The sequence below is a fragment of the Dermacentor andersoni genome, chromosome 5, assembly GCF_023375885.2.
Source record: "Dermacentor andersoni chromosome 5, qqDerAnde1_hic_scaffold, whole genome shotgun sequence".
In the NCBI taxonomy this organism is placed as follows: domain Eukaryota; kingdom Metazoa; phylum Arthropoda; class Arachnida; order Ixodida; family Ixodidae; genus Dermacentor; species Dermacentor andersoni.
In genome coordinates, this window is record NC_092818.1 from 145854052 (window position 1) to 145874502 (window position 20451).

The 20451-nt window shown below is 45.2% G+C and overlaps 1 protein-coding gene across 2 annotated transcripts in view; it reads right to left on the minus strand.

Annotated features, from left to right (window-relative positions):
- pHCl-1 (pH-sensitive chloride channel 1) overlaps positions 1 to 16019 on the minus strand; it is an 87117-nt gene extending 71098 nt beyond the window's left edge. Inside the window, exon 1 of one of the 2 annotated variants that reach the window (XM_050178875.3) lies at positions 15118 to 16019. The gene's annotated coding sequence lies outside the window, so the exon portion shown is untranslated. Of the gene's footprint in view, positions 1 to 14747; positions 15077 to 15117 lie in introns of those variants that run through there. The other variant, XM_050178876.2, reaches the window with a different exon arrangement.
- Between the last annotated feature and the right edge of the window lie 4432 nt (positions 16020 to 20451).

Sequence of the window (20451 nt, forward strand, 5' to 3'; positions counted from 1 at the left end):
CGGCTTGGTATACGTATACGCTGCCGGATATTTGGTACGCAGCTGCGTAAACGAGCTCGTTCCGGGTTCTGCTCGCGGCGTTGCTGATAGAAAACTGCCTGCTCCTCAGGAGCACGTATGGCACGTGGCCTACCCATTTCGGTGCCGGAGAGAAACTGCTGCGCGCGCACTTGGCTGCGACGGAGAGCAACGATGTCAATACTGGCGCAGCCAATCGCGCGCCTCTCTTCTTTTTTTTTTCGCGCATGCGTATGGTGTTGCACCGGAGGAGTTTTCGGCGTACAGGCGACGGATGGATGGAGGTATCGGTAGCCACATACAGCTTCGCTGTAAAGACAAGCTATTCGAATCGACAGTTGGTTTTATCATTGCTTTAAGGACACCGAGTAAACAGATATTCAGACATGTCAAACTTAGTAAAACGCAATCATAGGTCCAGATGCGCAGGCGAAGAAACTTGTTAAGGTCCTCCGACATTACAGAGTCTCTTTGCTTTTGAACAGTGTCCTCCCCCCCTCCCCCCAGCTGCAGAGATGACGCGCTCGCATGGCGTTGATGTTGCGAAGACGCACATCACAGTCTTTACAACTGGCGTTATGACCGGTAGAAGGAAGCCTCTGGTCATATGCTCTTCAGCTGCCTCAGAAAAAAGATTCTGCGCACACGTGTGCACGAAGTGCCATAGAAAAGCTAAACAATTTAACAGATTTTACCGCAAGTGCAGCGCGCATGGGTGGGTGCAATAGGAACTCATTGCAGTTTAACAAAAAAAAAATTGCGGTGGCGTCAGTGCCGGAGCTCGTCAGATTTTCGTCACGTGAACGTCACCGAATAATGACATTCGAAAAAAAATTTTGTCACGATTAAGTCCTTATTTGATTATTTGGAAGGTTAATCGATCAATCGCCCAGATATACACAAATAGGCGGTGGGAGTCCAGGGTTCCAGGGACCCATCTGTGTCCTTTTCCGTGCCCTAAATTTGCACGAACTGCAGGCCCCTTCAAGTTGGTTGGCTTGAAGTACTCCACTACACGATCGTATAGATGGCACCAAATGGCGAATCGCGCACCTCAATGCTCGCTTTTCGAGCTCTTCTTACATCGCATGTTTCAACTTCAGTGCGTTTTACGCGGAAGAAATGAAGGGCAAAATTAGTACATTAGTGAAATAATTAAATCACCACAATAAATTAACCTTTGTTTTTAAACGCACATATAAAGCTCTGCGGGCGCACTGCGTGAGGATTTATCCCTTTCTATTCCGGGGCCGAACTCACAAACCGTTTTGTTCGTAACAGCGTTTTGTCCTTAGCAGACTGCCTTCGCTAATACGTAATATGTTAAATATGAGGAATGGCCGGTACCTCTTGTTACGAATAGTACTAACGTGAGAACGTGTCCTTTATGTGTGTGTAGGTAACCACGGGTCTTGTTTATTTAATTTCATTCGTACCATCGAGTGGCTCAGGCACCGCGAATGAAGGGCGTCATTTCGTGTGAGCCAACGAGGAAGAGTCACAAGAGTGGAAAACGAATGTACTCCTTACATGGTAAGACCTCTGAATATTAGAAATTGTAGCAGACCCAAACGAAGGGCGGCATACACTGCGGCTACATTGTCAGAACAAGAACGTTTTCAAGGAAATTCTTGTCGGCCCATGCAGTTGTTCGACAAAAGCAGTGTGCCACATTGAACTACATATAGTTGCAAAGTCTCTGCCCACGTGTCTATGGTGCCCCTTGCCCGATATGTTGGTACGGAAGAACAAGCAGCGGTCAATAATAATAAGTATCATCTGCTTAGCAAAGGCAGCTGGCAAACAATAAGATTTCTCACAAATGAAAAGCATCGCGCTTATGGTGACTGCAAAGCGTAACATTCTAGTTTTCCCACAAAGTTCTTCGTCGCGAATACTGCCGCATTGTCGATCTAAGTTTTAAAGAAGCAAAATAATCAAATAATAAGAATAAGAAGGACTCTGCGCAATTTACGGAGGAAAGTGACAGGGAAAGTAATTAACCGTGATGCGCTAGGCTTGGGGCTCCAGAGTGCCGTATTTCCCCGACTATGACACGCGGACTGTGTGGAAATGCAGACCAGACGTCACGTATAGTATTGCTTTCAGGGTTGGCCATTTCAACGTGATAACCTGAAGGGATCTAATATGCAATAAAACATACTTTTTGCCTCGATTGAGTGTTAGAAACAACATGATTGTTAGAAAGACGGAGTGTTGGAAACACTTCGGTCACATGGGACAATCCTATGCTGTCTTTACACAAGATTGATCTGATTACTTGGAAAGAATCACAACAAAAAACTCCAAAATATTAGGGGTGCGTAGCATGTGGAATGAAAATAGGATAGAGTCTTGACAGAGACACGTCTTCCAAAGGACCGTCACGACAATTGCACTATTTTTCCATGCCTGGGAACCGTCGTTATAACAGGCTGGTTGCTTCATTGAACGGTGTTTCACCTTAACAAAAGGGACAATGTTAGTTAATTAAGTGGCTGTATGTTTGTCGGATATATTCCAATGCTCACAGACATAATTCTGCACAATGCATTGGCTCTGCGAGCACTGGTGTTCAATTATTAGCCCTCAAAGCCTATGTATATATTTGTGACGTTGACGCCAGAAAATTTAACAATACATAAAGGAATACAACAACCTGTCAGAAGTCAGCGTAGAAGAAAAGCTAGCGAAAATGTCTAACTTTCTTTTTGTGAAGGTTTGTTCCCTTCGGATTATCACTTGTATTTTGTGTTCGAAGCAAAGCTTTGCCAGCATAGCACAATATGAGCCAACAGAAAAAAAAAATACATTTTGTATTATCCGAATGTTCGCTATATGGTATCTTAGTTGGAAAAATACCGCTCGGTGTTGTGAAGTGTCGAACGCCGCTATAAAATTATACTGTCCCATGCTGCGGCGACAGCTCTCGGTATTTTGTGGGAGATTACGGCAATTAAATGCCAGCTGCACATGTGTATTTGTTTTAAGTGAGGTCTACATCCGGAAAACACGGTATCTTCAAGCTGATTAATTTATGCAGTACGTTACAGGCTACGACAGACAATTTTTTGGTCGTGGCTCATATATGAGCGCATTAGAGAGACAAAAAACATGGTCATACCATAAGTATATATATAAAAAAAGCAGGGGAGAAACATTGCAGCGCGATTAAACTTTTACGAGCATACCCATAGCTCATCATGGGGGCGTGAAACACGTATAAACGGCATAGTGCAGCGGCAGCGTAGACACCGCCACGCTCAAATGACCTTTGGTTCCAACCTTGATACGCTTTTCCGCTTCGCTGCGCTCGGCTGAGTTTTTAGCAGTCCAGTCTCCTTTCCTCCCTTACCCTCCTTTTTCTTTTTTTCGACGCAATGTATGCCCTGCGGCCAATCAATTGACCTTTTCTACGAGGGCGTTTCATTACCGTTGGAACAGTGAAATATCGGTGATGGCATTCTGCGCATCATAAAACTATATTTTCACAAATAGAAAATAGAGACTCTGAGATAAGCGTGCTGACAATTAAGTGTTCCGTTAGAACAAAACATTAGATAAATTTAGGAGGTAGGCGTCTATACGGAAAATAGATGGAAATGTGAACAAAACAGCACAGGAAAGAGTATCCTATGGCGAGGAGTGCTTTGTAGTAACCACCGTCAAGTATGCATAAAGGTAGATGCAGATGTCGCGACAAGATGTAAGTGCCACATATCCAAACTGGGGGATTGGGCAACAACATAATTTTCGGGACCAAACTTTTTGCTTCGTCTTTACTGCCATTGCGCAACATCTTCATTGTGTATTCGACTTACACAAGTGATTGCACCAGCCAGCTCCTAAGAGGTAAATCTCTTGGGCATCTATAGTGTTTAGAATAAAAATACTGTAAGCGCACAGGTTTTTACGAAGCTGGCTGCTTACACAAAGCCAAACTGAAAAAAAAAAAACAGGCGTACGCGGGCGTTTGCCATGATATCATAAGCGTAATGAAGTTGAAGCTTCTGAACTAAGCTCTGCGGTTCAAGTGGTAGCTTAACTTGCATTAAATTGCATTGGATTGTATGGTTTCTATGGATTCTATGGATTCTATCTTGCTAGTCTCGACCTCTTCCTCTCTTCTGCCTTCTGTGGCCCGTTTACGTTGTGCACATAGCATTCGCATAATGTAATACCAACTCGCCAATCACTTTGTCTTTTGTAACACGCAGTTGATGAGGGACGGCGTAGTAACGGGCTCCGTATTACTTCTGCTGGTGTGGAGTTCATCGAAATGCGCCGAAGCCGCGGCACACGAGCGATATTGCATTCCACAAACATCCGAAAGCGGCCGCCAAGCTTGGCCGGGAATCGAACCCAGAACACCGTGCTCTGAAGCAGTCATAGCGATTGGGAGATTGGGGCGAGTTTCTTAGACGCCAGTGCGACACTTTCGCTTTTGAGTCGTCAAGAAAAAAGGACAGATTTCTCGGCACCCATTTGAAGGCGGATGGCGGGAGCTTATTTATCCTTCTAGAGGATAAATAAACACGCTTTCGTGTTAACACGATAGCGTTAGAGGCAGAAAATCCGCCAGCGGTGTCGGCGTCGGCGGAGTTGCCCGTGAGCGAAAATTTCCGTATACGGCATATTTGGGTATATGTGTATGCCACGCTTTGCTATTTGGCATGCGGTATATTCGGGTTGTATTTCCACACCACCCAATCACTAAAGTTGCTTATAACTTGTCTTACATTCTTGACAAAGTTATTCCCCGGAATTTTGGCAATGACAGCCTACAAATAAATGTCATGAAACAAAACACCGACATCGGCATGCCTATCGTATTAAATCTTTTCAGGCTTAAATAGTAAAAGTGCTAAACATTAACACAAACGTGAAAATGTTGTAATTCTTTTCGGCACGTTTGTGCACTACCTACGGGATCTGACCATGCAAGAGGTCGCTTTTCTACCAGAAAGCTCGCCTTCGTGCATAGCGTTCGCCGCCAGCATTTGCCTGAAAACAGAAATGCACCATCACATGATTTCGAAAGGGCACGACGTCGTGTTTCAGTGGCTGCCTGGCCATTGCGGTATCTCCGGCAACGATGTCGCTGACAAAGCTGCTAAGAAAGCACATGAAGGAGCAACCCTTGTTTCTATACCTTTATCGCGGACTGACGCAGCCGAACACTTAGGCAAGCTAGCGCACCGTATGACATTGGAGAAGTGGCACACACCTGATTTCAATCAGCATCGATTGCATTCCCTCGATCCATCTATGCAACGGCGGCTGTTACCAGGGCTTCCGCGTAATGAGGAAACAATGCTGTGCCGCTTACGCTTGGGCGTCGCATTCACGAATGCATATACGTTTTTAATTGGAATGGCTGATAGCGCCGAGTGCAATGCCTGCGGTGTCGAAGAAACTATAGACCATCTACTGTGCTACTGCCCATCATTTGAAAATGAAAGACAAGAACTCTGCACAGCTCTCAACCAGTTAGATAGAAAACCGTTCACCTTGAACAAGATCTTGGGACCATGGCCTCGCATATCGCAGCTACAAAAGGCCACAAAAGCGCTGCTGCGATATTTGAAAGATACAGGATTGAGTCAGCGTCTGTGATCCGGACTGAGTGACTGAACGATATCCCCGGTGGACTTTCTCTTCTTTCTTTAATCTTTCCGTCCCCGTTTCCCTTTCCCCAGTGTAGGGTAGCCAACCGGGCTCAGTCCTAGTTAACCTCCCTACCTTTCATTTATCATTTGCTCTCTCTCTCTCTTTATGGTTACATAAGCTGTGAGAAGTAGTCAGGGACCTTTCAATATTATCCCGTTCAACCCTTAAAGGCGAAGCTTAAGCGTCCTCAAGGTTTTTTTTTTTGTTTCGTTCCTTAATTGCTGTTGCAACAACTATTGTTATCTCTGACTTAGGACATCCGTTTTAGTGAAAGAGCAGTGGTGCTTAGCTAGCGGCTTAAAGTTGCGAAACATACGGTACGTGTTTCGGTTTACCAAACCTAGCGGTTATTCATTTTTTCTTTGTTTGTGACGTTACCGTGAGCGGCGGCTATTTCAGTTCACGTCGATAAAACAGAATGTTGGAGTGGGGCCCTTTTGTAGTGGCCCTCGTAGCGCAAATGACGCAAGGGTCAAGTCGACACGGTAAGCAAACATTTGCGGGACTGAAGGTATGGTTTTGTCGGAGGCGGAATACGGAGGGAGTAAATTGGAATGAAAAAATACATCGAGATCATATATTGAGATAGTTTTCAGCGCACAGTTGGTGCTGTCACGAAGCTGATATTTTTACATTAAACTAGTCGGAATATGATTGGCATGAGATATTCACACTTTCTTGGCGTCTAGGGCTCATTTGTACGACAGAAGACTGTGACGAGATCAGGGGCGCTATAACGTAAAGCCTATTGCAGACTGTTTCTATTCCATTTCCGCCACTAGCCCTCCACGATTGGTCAAACAGTTTTCGGGACACACCCACTTCACTAGACTGTCACGCAACCTGACGAAAACCACGAAAACTCCATCTGATATGATGTGTACATACTGATTGTACTTGAATGTGCCAAACAAAAAAAGAAAGCGTTCTTCACGACCCGACGCCTCCTTCGCCATGAGCCCTACACCGTTAGCCAAAATTTTTCGAGCTGCATTCACTTCGCCTCCCCTTCAAAACGACGTCAGACATCCGCAAGAACTCGCTAAATCAAAGTGACGTGTATGCAGTAAAGATACATTAATATGCCGAAATTAATTTTTTTTTCGCTAGGTTCAGAAAGGCATAACAGATGGCTGCCCATCGATCGCTCTGGCACCGGCAACTCGGAGCTGCAAGCGAGGGTTTTTCTTCATATAAGAACAATTTTGGGTGGTAGTATAATGTTGTCGAGCCTTTTACGTACATATACACCATTGCTCTGCCAACTCTTTTTCGCTGGAGATCTTAGCGGTATTTTTTACCTCCCGTTGCACGCCGCCGCAATTTTCAACCAGCCTCCGCAAGCTAAGCAAGGGGAAGGGGACCAATCGCTGACGCCAGCACCACTCTCCTCACTCGGTTATATACTTTCACTGCGCTAGCTCGGACCCGGCGAAACCCTCTCCACTTGCACGTGCTCCTCGCCTCTTGTCGGTCATTTAGATAAGAGACGCCTGTCAAGGTAAGCAATGCTATTTGCTTTCAATGCAAACAGCCACCTCCTATAAACGAGGAGAGCATTTGGTTGGGTTGGGACAACGCTGCGGGTAACTGCCCAATGCTTGGGTCGGCGGTTACGTCAATTTGACGTCAGTAAATTGAAATAAAGTCAGACTGAAATATTTTTATGTTAAACAGCCCCAGTATAGATTTTCCTCAGTTTAAGGCTACCTATAATCATATCTAATCGCCATTTCGCCCAGATAATCCCAACGGAAAAAGAAATGAAAAGAACTCTTGGCACCACCATTCGTCGTAAGCCTTCGACAAAAGCACTTAGTTCAACGTAAGTTACTTGTGATGTGCAATGTGCTGGGGTCATCTATTTTACTGGAAACAGACTTATTCAGTATCTCCTGCGGTGGGCATCCCAATTCTCTCACATCAGCTAGCTAACTTGAAGAGGCCGAGACTATCTGCAAAGCAAATTCAGAGTAATCTTAACTAATTCAAAAAATTATAGAACTAGTTTCGTAATTGACCACTTTTAAGCAGTTCCTGCAGTTGAGGATTTGAGAGAGAGAAAAAAACGTTTATTAAAAATAAATAAGCGCACCTTATCTCGTGCTTCCATTGCTGTACATAAAGTACATTGGTTGTACTGCTTCTAAGTATAGGTGCAGTAATCAGTCGTAGGTGTCTTTCCCGTGGGAAGGGGTGGGGGGGGGGCTCTTTTGGGAACATCCAGCCGTTTAACGTAGCGACTGAGCTCTGTAGCTTAATGACATAAATAACAATCACGCAACTGAAGCCGCACAATCACAAAATAATATCCGTTTAGTATAGAAATCCTTTGTTTAGCACAGATATTGAGAAATACGGCTTCAAAGTATATGGGGAAATAAACTATTGTTCCATTTAACAGTTATCAGCCCTGAAGAAAAATAAGTGTTCATAAGTTTTAACTGGAACGTAAATGTAGGTATTTCGCCATATGCTTTGAGGACGCCTTTCCTGGAACTGGTGCTAAGCGCAAGATTTCTATTAAATTGATATTTCTTCGTTACTGCTCGGCTTCGAGTTTAATTTAGGGAAATGTGCTCTAAAGTGATTAATTACAGGAGTAATTAGTGAAAGGTTGTTGTCAGCTAAAGTCAATCTGCGGTTTATTATGCACATTGTATCCGCCTCCTCAAGCAGTCAACCTGATACAACAAGGCGGAGTCTTGAGCCCCACTCTATTTAACCTCGTGCTCATCGACCTGGTTCATACCCTTCCGCATTCTGTCCATGTGTCGATGTATGCAGACGATATATGCATTCGGTCATCAGGAGGGACGCGTCCCCAGCTACGCGCAAGACTCCAAAAAGTGGCCACAATAACATCAAGTTATCTTCGAGCACGAGGTCTGGAGGTGTCCTCCGAGAAGTTCTCTACGATACGATCGCTCGATCGCTTTCACGCGCAAAGCAAAGCGACCGCACGTTGTCAGACTTAATGGATGACATATTGCCTACGAGAAGACGCACCGCTTTCTAGGAGTGATAATAGATCGAGCACCCTCCTTGAGTCATCATGTCTCCTACCTAAAAAGGAAACTAGTCATGTTAACCAATGTGCTCAGATTTCTTGCAGGAAAGGCATGTGCTCGTGACAATGTGTCAAGAAAAGCGCTCGCGACCACGCTCGAAAAACTGGACAATCGCCCCCTTCACACAAGAAAAAGTTCTAGGACGCTGGCCCAGACGGTTTTCGGCACTCAAGGCCTTAAGGACTCTGCTCAAGTTTTTAAAGGCTTGTGAATTGTGCGACCGTCTTTGAATGTTGTAGCGCGCAGCATCGCGTTATTGTGTGAATTTTTCTGAATTTTTTCTTCTTTCAGCTTTTATTCACTTTACCCCTTTCCGCAGCCCAGGGTAGCCAGCCGGTATTTACACTGGCTAACCTCCATGTCTTTCTTCCTATTTTCTTTCTCTCTCTCTCTGATGCGACAGAATGTCGATATCTACCGCAATAATATAAGTCTTTATAAATCTGTTGTCATTAACATCAGTAACCCAACATACCTATACTCTCTGTTTCTAACACTTACCATATGCATTTCTTTCCAGATCGGTTGTGTGAACTCAATCATTACTAATGAAACTTATTCTATGCTTGCAAGCGATTTTAGCAACAAATTTAAGTACTACAGAAAGGGTCGGCTATAATATGTATAAGTAAAATAGAAACAACCTAATATTTATTTTTATCTATAAAATCTCATTTATCCCACATACCACTCACCCAATAATTCCTTATCAAACAAGATATCACTTACAAAACGTGTTTATACGAGATTAGTGCATATATATGTTAGGCGAAATGTGATATGAATTTGATGTCTAAAAACTAGGGCTGAGCGAATATTCGAAGTTTCGTACGTAAATCGATAATTACACACTAATCATTCATATTCGTAGACGGAACGAAACTATTCGGTATGTTTGAATATTTGAAGCTGACCAAATATTTCTCAACAACCGACCGTTAAGCCTGTCTTACTGTTATCTGTCTCTTAAATAAAGTATCGCAAATTATCAGAAGACAAATACGACAAAAGTTTTGGAAAGAATATAGAAACAAAATGGGTGACGCAAGCTGTATTTTCGCTTTCGCGACAGAAGCCTACATGTCAAATTGTGATTTTTGCTTGTAGTCTGTTATTTAGTGTTTTGGCAGTTTAGTCATGTAGCAGTATTATATTTGATGCTACAACCAGCAATATTTCCCTTGCAACGGACCCTTTTACGTGTTTTTATGGCACACAATTCCATCAGCCGCTTTTTTTCCGCACACCTTTTGATCTAATTTCGGCAAACATTTTTCACCACTGTTATAAAGCTTCTGATACAGTAACATTCATTCTTGGAAAGTTTCTGCTGACAGGCTATTCGTGCAACTTGCTTTTTGTGACAATTACTGGTCCTGTGCTTAAATTTGATCATTTGTCCGTGATAGTTAGCTGCCTTTCTTGCAGCAGTAAGTACAGGCGTGGTACCTAACTATACCGAAACAAATATTCCCGCTATAAATATATGCGTGTGTTTGACTATTCGATATTCGATACTTCCTATGCGTATTCGATTCGTATTAGAAAAAGTTTATATTAGCTTATCTCTACTCAAAACAACACCTATACAAGAAAAAAAGAAAGAGAGGAAAAGAAAAAAATGGAAACAAGGGCAGCGTTACGCGTATTCCTCCTGCTGAAGCCTCCTTCGTTATCGCCATTGCAATCTTTACGCGAAAATCACACATGACCTTCTTTATGTCCATATCGTTGCGTATATTCAAACAATAGGTGCAGTGACTGATTTCTAAATTTATGTTACGTTGCTTTCGTTAACGCGATTTTAAGTCACGTGGTTAGTAGATATTGTGGCGTTGTATAAAGAGCGAACTGTGAATGTTAGCTCGACAAAAATTTTACTCAGCTTTCGGTACTTATCAACGGTATTGTACTTTTTAGTAATTGTACTGATTTTAAACAGAGAAAGAGGTCCTGTTTTCTCTGGTGAAGAGGTTTTGAGTCTGCATTTACTACGCCTGGCGTTCGTCTTCTCCCACACACACAAGGGTGTCTAGAGTCAGAGCTACTTCCTGTTTATTCATGCAACCTTCTATCCTCGTGTACCTTTTCTTTTTTATGTGTGCTACGACGCTCCGAAATTTATTCATGATTAGGCACACAATGACGAAATCTATGCAGGTTATATTTACATAAATGAATAGTACAGAACCGAAAATAAAGTTTATTTCCTTTGGAAACATCTTCTCGGCAATAAAGGCGAAATCAAACAGAAATGAATACAATTTTACCCTATGGAAGGGCCCTTATGTTTTTTTTTTAGAAATACGCCTGAATACAAATAAACAACTATGGAAAATGTTTCAGATGCATGAAAGAACTATTGCACTGAGTATACTTAAAGGAAACATCCTTCTGTGCTATCTTTTTTTCTTTTTACATCTTCAGTTTTTAGCCACAGCCACCTTAACTGACACGCTGAAATGCACTCATTTAAAGAACCGCCATTCACATTCACAATACTCTGTATTATTTATTCTCCTGTCCGTGCTCTAAATATGATAAGTAACCCTTCGAAGTACTCGCTAGCCATAAGAACAACAATAGGAGCCAATCTCGCAGCGCGGGGCATGTGGTTACTCCACCTCAATTCAGACTATGCGAGCAGACGCCCCGAACAATGAACGAGCCTGAAGTCTGAGAAAAGCAAACTGCCTTTCATGTGACCTGTCGAGCTAGTTTCACCGGTCCTTAGAAAAGAACAGAATGGAATGAAATCGAATGTGTGTTTGTGCAGCAAGAACGAGGAAGAAGCAGACACCGCAAGGCAAGAAAAGAAAAACACAGAAAAGAAACATACTGCTCGACTTCTATATTGATCAATTTTAGTATAGTGAGTTACGTGTAGTGTACAGCGCGCGTGTTGTCTGATTATCTCGTCGACCGTGTTCTTTTTTTTTTCGAACTTATTGATTTCCACGAGGTTAAACTAACAGACCAGACAGTTGTTTTTATTCATAGAAGCATCGCAAGACACATTCTGCGCTAAAGATAATTGTAATTGAACGAATCCATCATTTTATCTTCTTTCATTACACGTCTCTTTCGTCATTTCACCAATAAACGTCAATAAGACCTCATATTACTAAAACATTACACGTTGCTCGATGGCTTCGCGTCCAGATGTACATTAATCACTGACACCTTACAGGGCGCGTCGAGAAGGCTGGAGAACAAAAAAAAAAAAAAAAAAAAAGACGAGCTTCCAAAGGAAGCAAAGCCAGTTAAATAATTAAAAACGACAAGGCTCTTGGCTCCACAATGAATTGAAGCACAAAACCGGTGGGGCATCTCCCTCCTTTGTGATTAAATTCGTCGCTCCCTCGACTGCTCGGCTGCTTCCATTTTCCTTAAATGCCTCGCAAAAACCTAGAAAGTTCGGCAGGGAAAAGAGGCGAGGATTTCTTTTTGAGCGCGCTTTTGCTGATGCGAGAACAGACGCGCCGTTATGAAAAAGCTGAGCCGCTCTGACAAGCTCATCGATTCTGATGTCCTGAATATTTGGGGAACGAATTCACTTTCGTCATTAACTCATTCGCCATCTATAATAATTTGGAAATTCACAACGTGAGACACGGCTGAATGGCTTTTGAAATATTTATAAATGCATGTGCATTACTATTTATACTGTAGTTATTCATGGTAATAAATTTTGATGTGAGCTGATATTATTGTTTTTATTGTTTATGCGAACTCCTAATTTACAATGCAACTGTTGCCTGCTTATAAAATTGTGCACGCTGGGTCGATAAAGAGCGCACAAGACGCTGACGCACGGCCACTCTACGTATGAGAACATGCGGACCCTTATCAGGAGATGGGCATCAAAAACCTGAATTGTATGTCCAAGAGAATCGTCTACATAGGCTGCCTGGTAAACCGTATTGTTTGAAGACTCGCTATTAGAAACGTAATCTTAAGTGTCAGAACAAAATCCTGGTTGCATGTTAAGAAGTTTGAAGAGAGAATAAAGAGCTAATGAACATAATCACAAAATGCTGAAAGTCTTTATCACAACTATGTAATAGTTCTGGATTACTTGCCAACTTTCATATTTAAGTGCTTGAATGCCTAAGCTTCCTTAAAACTACATGCTGCTCGATGTCTAAAAGTGATTTTAGGTCACAACTTGACGGGCAAACTGAAAAGACGCGTGGGAAAGGGTACGCGTGAAGTTGGAATTGAGGTGCTCCCATATTCCGAAATCACCTTCGAGCGTCTCCAAAAAGTGCTCTTGACTCACTGTGACTCGATTTGCTGCCGTAATGCGTCCCGAACGAAACCAGTAGGTCTCGTAATGATCCTCGCAAAATCTGTGCCATTATTTGTTGCTTTGCCGCATAACTAGTGCTCACGTGGTAAAAGCACCTTTCCGTTTCCATAGCAGAACGTTCGTTGATATGTGATGGTGCTACAGAACCCCGTGCTGTTAAAAAAAATAAACAAGACAAGCAAGCTGCGCTGTGTCGGTTATCAAGGCTCTCGTGCAAAAAAAAAAAAAATGAGGGATGCAAAAACGGAACGACAACAACACAGTGTTGCATGCAAACTGATACGAAGCACTTCTAACGGTTATTAGCCTAGAATCACGCCTCTCGGGTAGTGTCGCTTGAAGGTCGCAGTCTACTTCCTGCTTCCTCACTGCACGAAGCGCAAAAAGAAAAAAAAGCTCGCTCGTGCGTGGCATACGTGCCTTTCTCCGTGCACTAATCCCACGCATCGACGTTTTGCGCACGCACGAACGCTCGACGACAGAACAAGGTGTTGACTAATGGAGCAAGTCAGCACGTGAGTGAGCAAAACAAGAAGAAAAAGAAAGGAAAGGAAAGAGAGAGAAAAAAAAGAAAGGACAATTTGAGCGGTGTGGAACGGGGTTGAGCGAATCAAACACAATAAGCGAAAGTTGGACGCAGGCTTTGCCTTTACGTTATTTTGACGTCTGACAGTGTCGCTTGACTGCGCAGAACGTTTTTTCGCCTCCAGGGTTCGTGTCCGCCTGACGTGACAGCGTGATAATTGCAATCAGCGTTTGTAAAACCCGGCGGTCCCCGGTGAGCCGCCGGGGGGTGGTGCCGGAAAAGTGGCGGCGGCCATGTGAGCGCGCGAGCGCCCTGCGCAGGCGTCGGTCGATGGGACGCTATTTCGGCTACATCGATTCGCGCCACGACGCACCTAGCGCTGATGGCGCGCGCCGCACTGTACATGGCGCGGCCGCGTTAGCGGTTTGCACGCTCCAGTATATGACTGAGAGGCTGGGACGGTGCGAATTTAGGGTCCGACGCGTGTAATGGAAGCGTGATCCGCCCGACGAAGTCGCTCTACGGTGGTTACTCCGAGGCGCGACCAACACCACCCCACGAAAAGACGCGCACAGATGAGTCCACTACGGTACAGGAGCGTATAGTGCTGGCACACGATGCAGCAGACGCCCCCTTGCAGACCGGGAGCAGTACTACAACGGCTGGCTAAAGTTTGATCCGTTTGTCGAGGACGGCAGCTCCCGAATCTTCTGCGCCCCACACCGCCTCCTGTGTTTTTGTCGCATTGCACGCACTGGCAGCAGGCCCACGAGCTACTCAACTCACGAGCTACGCGCTACCGAAGGGCCGACCACTCACGGAACGAAACAAACGAGCCGGGGTGTTGGCGAACGCCTCGACTTCTCTGTCGGGACAATGTCAGTGGTCGCGCGCAAGAGCACGGGTGCTGGGACCGGGCGCTGCCAATGCCAACCAAATCACTGCGTTATTTCGAGAGGGTCTCCATCGGTTGCAGTGTGCAGGTAATAGCGACTCGCCGAACCGTGCGTAACGCTGCAACGTAACAGTGCTGCGTGCACGGGACCGAACGGGTGCGACACAGCACACTCTGGGCCGATTCGCGAGCAAGTTGCATTGGCGAACGTGCACGGGTCGCTCGCCAGGGAAAGTAAAGAAACGTGGAACCTACCGTGCGACAACAACGGCAGCTCTCAGTTTGCGATTCCGGAGGTCAGCGCTGAATGAAATCGCTCGCGCGAAGTCATGCGGCCAGGCGACGGCAGCGCGGAGCTCGGCTACAACGCATTTGTGTCCTCGCATAGTTTTGGCTCACGTCCACCACGACCTTCGCGAGCAGGGCCAGCCCGTGGCGCAGCTGCTGGCAGGGACCTAAACGTAGCTGGGCATCACAACACGAGTGCACTCGCGATCGCTCGGGTGGTGTGAGCCGCGGCTGCGGCTGCGGGGTCAGCCGCAAAAGAAAGCGGGGCGTGCCTCGGGGCCAGAGGCTGTCTGGGACAGGAGGCGTGCAATCGATGACGTGCTCAGCTGCTGCTCACCTCCGAGCCGCTGGCCTTGGCGCCGGCCCGCCGGGCGGCATCCACGGGGGTCACCGACGCGCCCTGCTGCCCGCCATTCCGCGGCAGCAGCTGCTCACTGGCCGTCCGAACGAGCCGGAGACGACGCCTGCTGCGACGGCGCGCAGCAGCCCACGGCTGGCGCCATCTGCTGCGAGCCCCGGGCCCCAGCTGGCCCACCACCGGCGGCGAGGGGCTGCGCTCCCTGGCGCTCGCCTCGTGCCCACCTCCCCCTCTCTCGCCGTCACTGATGGTGCCGCAGCCCGGCCGCCGCTACCCGGCGCAGCCTGGGTCCTCCGAGCCGCCTCCCGACGTGTTGGCGCGAAGGTGTACGGGCGACACAGCAGCGGGCCCTGTGCCGCAGTGCCACGCACTCCGACACCATGCGGGGCGTGGCTTTCTTTCTTTTCCTGCTCTTTTTTCTTCACTTTTCCTTTATTTGTTTCTCGTTTGCGTCTCGGTGTTATTTGTTATCTCCTGATAAACTCGTTTATTTCGTTCACTCATTAATTTGTTTCATTTTACTCCATAATTCTGCTACATCCCGCCTCCATGGCTGCCTCCATTATTTCGTTTAAAACTTCCCTCATTCATTGCCTGTTAGTTATTTTGCCCATGAGTCTCTGACTTCCTTGCTTTCTGCTTTTCCTCCTAGCCTCCTTTCTTCCTTTTCCTCCGCACCATTCTATTTTAACGTTTTTCAACTCCTTCTTTTGTTTCCTTTTTCGCTTTTTCTAAGCGTCGGGATCGGTAGGTAAAACTGGGCTCTACAGGTAACATGTTGTCCCAGGTTTGAGCTGTCATAGACTGAGTGTTGTTGAAGTGACCATGCTGCATCAGTTTGTCTTCCCTTCAGCGACGTCGTAACTGCATCTCGCGAGTTACACATTCAAATTACTCTAGAAGGGGAGTCTAAAAAAAGGAGCTAGCGGCATTCAGTCTTCCCTGGTGACCTCCTTCTCAAAAAGTGACTACTTACTGGGACTAAGCAAAAAGTGTTATCTGCAAACAACTACGCCGGACAAAAGTGTCGCAGGGCACCCCTATAAGTGTCGCAAGGCTTCCCTATAAGGGAAAATTTCGGCAAAGACACCTAAGTCCGCATAAGTGTGGAAAAGCGAAAGCATTACAGTTCCTCTGCTGGAATTTTCTTTTTCCGTGCGTTCTTCGTCCGCGCAAGCTCTCGCCTGAGTTCTATGTGCACCTGAGTGAGGTTAAATCAAAGCGCGCCGAACGTCTCAATGCGCTCGCTTGCACGCCTGCGACGCGACATGTGCAACGACGCATGGATTACGCACACCTTTAGGCTACCACAACCGCGCATGCACCGTGCATGGTGTCGGGGAAGCGTGCTCGTCTTGCACCCCGGAGGTCCCCCGTTCGATTCCCACCCAGAGCAAAATTTAACAAATGTTCTTTTCGAATGCATGAATTTAGTTTGTTCGCAGGAAACTCCCCTGAGAAATGTTACTTGAATCCAAGCATTACGTGGTGGCGTATTTTTAGTCTTTGCGGCGTCAGCACTTTTGGCACCATCTTTTGGTCACGCCGACGGAGTTTCGCGTAATGGGGCATACAGTGCTTTCGCGATAACAAAGCACAAAATAACTATGGCGCAATTATTCCCCCATTTAATGACCACGTTCTAGGCTTCATGCTCCTAACGTCACGCCGAATTACGACTTTCTTTGCAACAATATATTCAAAAGCAAAATTCTCGTTGTCATTTCTGAAAGAATAAGCTGCGTTATTCTTATAGAATCCATTTACACATTTAGAAGAAAGAAATCGGTAAATAAAACAGCTATTCCTCATTAGGGCATCCTCTGCAAAGTAGGGTTTAAAAAAAAGAAGAAAAGATGCAGGAACGGAGCCAGTTATGAGCGAAAGGAAGGAAGGCGTGATGGAAACGCAGGAAAATAAGAGTTTCGTACTTTCCGGAAATGAAAGCAAGAAGCCACTTGCGGCAAAAGCTCCCGAAAAATAAAGGCAAGCAAATAAACAACGTTGGCGCTGTGTAGCTCGGGCAGCGAAATGCAGCGGGAGATGTTCTCGGCGGATACATCGTTATGCGAATGTGAAAGAATCAAAGAAAACGAAAGTAATAACACGGCCACGTTCTTCGCATGCATACGGTATATGATGCCCGGATCTAGGCTCGTCGACTCAGCAAGGCCGTGAGGAACAGTGAAATTTTGCTGACCGTTACTGCATGCGACGCTGTTCACTCGCTAAGGGTATAGTATAATGGAAAGACTGAAAACAAAAATAAAAAAGAAAGCACTCTTAAATTCGTTTGCTCTGCGGGAATGTTCCGCATTCTTCTTTCAGTGGATCTGTTCCACTTTCTTTAAATATTGAAAGAAAAAATAAAGCGGCAAGTTGGCCATGTGCTTGCAGGAGTAATTGCTTCTCCGTGAGGGCTACGAGAACGAAGTAGCAACAAGCGCGGGCGTATTTTTACATTAATTCTTGTGTGCCCGGGAATGCTGAAACCTTGCCCGCCAAAGCAGGTTGGTCGAAGAACGGTGAACGTTGCCACTTAAGCTCGCCGAACAAGAGTGGAACTGACGTCTGCCTAATTGGGACCAACAGCCCCTGCTATTTCGCCCACTAATTATGCGCGCTGTTGTTGATCGGACTTGGCAGATTTCTCATATTTACTTTTTGCAGGAGGCTGGATAAGAGAATATTCGCGACTTCCGCGGAATGTCTACAAATCCAGTTGTCTGCTTAGTTTCTTTCTATTTCTGTTGAGGCCAATACGTGTTTACCGTCTTTCTTTCTGCAAGGGTTTTACAAACGTGCCGCAAAGAGGAATGTGCTTTAGTAAGCTTTGCTGCAGTACTCATCTGCAATGTAGTGAGACTAGCATACGGTAACAAAAATAACTGCGGCAGATTGAAACCTCAGGAGAGCACCTGAGATTATATTAAGCCGAGTGGCGCAGCATATCGAGGGCACCCAAGGGACAGCGAGAGAAACGAAGCTGGACCCATTCCGGGTTCCAGCGCTGGTGTTTCCGCTGCCTTTTTGGTGTCCGGCAGGTGCCGTCAAAGTATACTAATGATATGTTTACACTCGGTAATTCCACGAACTGCCACTTGCTTTTACCAAAATACGTTGCATATACTTCTCCGCAATACTTAATTGTACTACAGTGAAGCCATTGTAACATGCCTGTAAGGCTTTGTTTTCCTTTTTTTTTTTCAAGTAATGTCAAAGAGTGGGCGTGGTCTTGAATGTATCGAAATGTAACAACACGACGTGGGAAGAGGTCATAAGCCGTTTGTCCTTGCTCGCTCTTAGGTTTCTGCCTTCACTTCGAGTCGCGCTTTTACATTCCGAATTCCTTTCAGGGATTACTTGTCCTCCATGTAAACACAGGTGGAATTGCACACATTGCTCATACAGCTTTACTTGCCATAGCACTAAACGTGCTTGGTATCACGAAAACAAAATTAAACATTATTTCTCTTGGTGGGAGGAGGTGGCCGCGGGGGCCTGGATGTACGGGAGGGAGTAGATATATTATTACTAAATTCTCATCATATGCAACCATGACGTCGTTCCCGGTGACTTCATCAACGACTGAACTGCTTGTACGGAGTGCATTCTGCTAAGCTGTGGGCTCTAAATTTTTGCTAATTACATTTGATATAGATTTAGATCAATTAGATTGAGCAGAATTTTTTTTCTCGCTCAGTGGCGAAATAAATTTTGATTTGATTTGAATTCACTCGGGCGAATACTGCTCAAGAGGTGAACTCGGACAAATATATAACATAGGTGTTTGTTTTTGCGTCACGCCCAACAGGCTACTTGTTTTCACGCTTCCTTGCACCATGTTTGCCAATACGAGTAAAGTTAGTGGCTTCCGCGCAAGGGCTCGAAATATTGCAACAGCAAGCAATATACTTTCGATAAAAAAAAAAAAAACTTTTCCCAATTGCCACGCCGGTTTGTTCTCTTCTGTGGAGCTATCCACCACGGGAGATGAGTGGCTCTGGCGTTGTGCTGATAAATAGGCTAGACAAAAGGCTTGGTTACCAGTGAAAGAAGCTACGCTCCTGCGAGGACGTCAAGCCGAAAATTGTAGCGGCCTGCTACGTTGTTTTTTTATTCCAGTTATAATTTGTGACATAACACCTCGTAGACCATTTAACAAATCAATCAATCAATCAATCAATCAATCAATCAATCAATCAGTAAATCGTTCCCTGAATCAATCGGACCTAATAAATTAATCAAACAACTCCCTGTGCAGTATAGAACACTGCTATGGGTCAGCACGGTCGGCCTTCGAGTTTCGAGGAGCATATTTCAGGCGTTCGCCAGTGCTAGCAGGAACGTGTGATACGCTTGGCTTGTTGATTTATTTATTTTCTTGTTCTCGTCAGATTTCAATATAACTGCAGGTTCTAAAGGTGCGCAGTAACTCACTAGGAGTCTTGTACCTACGCTATACACTTTCACATCAAAAGTCATAGATTTAGACATGTGAAATTTTGAAGCCCAGTGAAAGAAAAAAGATAAAAAAAGAAGAACGCGACACGAAGTGTCTTCACACTCCATCATTGTTAAAGAGATAGAGCATCGAAGCAATACTAAAAGGCTAAAAATTAAATCCTTCTTTATGTTATATGCTCCAAAACAAAGAAGAAATTTCGTGGCATTCGCCACTTAGTTTAGACTACAGCACTACGAAAAAAAGAAAAGACGGACGGGAGGGAATGCCCACTTGCGCTCTCGAGTAAGTCGAGTACGTAAGTCCCTGGAACTGTTTAGCAAAACCCGAATGGCCGTCGAACGCCCTTGACTCACCGTGTCGTGGAAAAGTGCATCGCTCCAGGTTTTATTGTCTCGCGTGTTGGAGAGCCATCCCACTTGCGAGGCCGGATGGGCACGCAATACGTCGCGCTTCCATTTTCGGCCGCGTCAATTTCGAGCGTGACCTCGTTTTCCCTTTGTTTCTCTCGTTCATTGATAACCGGTCGAAATTTCCGCTCGCACCCGCGTCAGCACACCGACTCACTTCTACATTTTGAAAGCTCAAGTATACTCGCTAAACGTCACCACATCGACTGTGTTATACGTCAAACGCCGTCCTAAAATGTCCGACAAAACTGGGTCCGAATTCACAAGACTGTTTGCTCGTAAGCACTCTTTGCCATGGGCTGGCCACCTTGGCTAACACTATGTAGAACATCGCGATTGGATGGCAATTGTTTTTATGAAAAGTAGTGACGTAAGAGATTTCTTCGTGAATATAGGGCCCTGATTTCCCAACTTCCGTTCATCAATATAGCCTGCGTA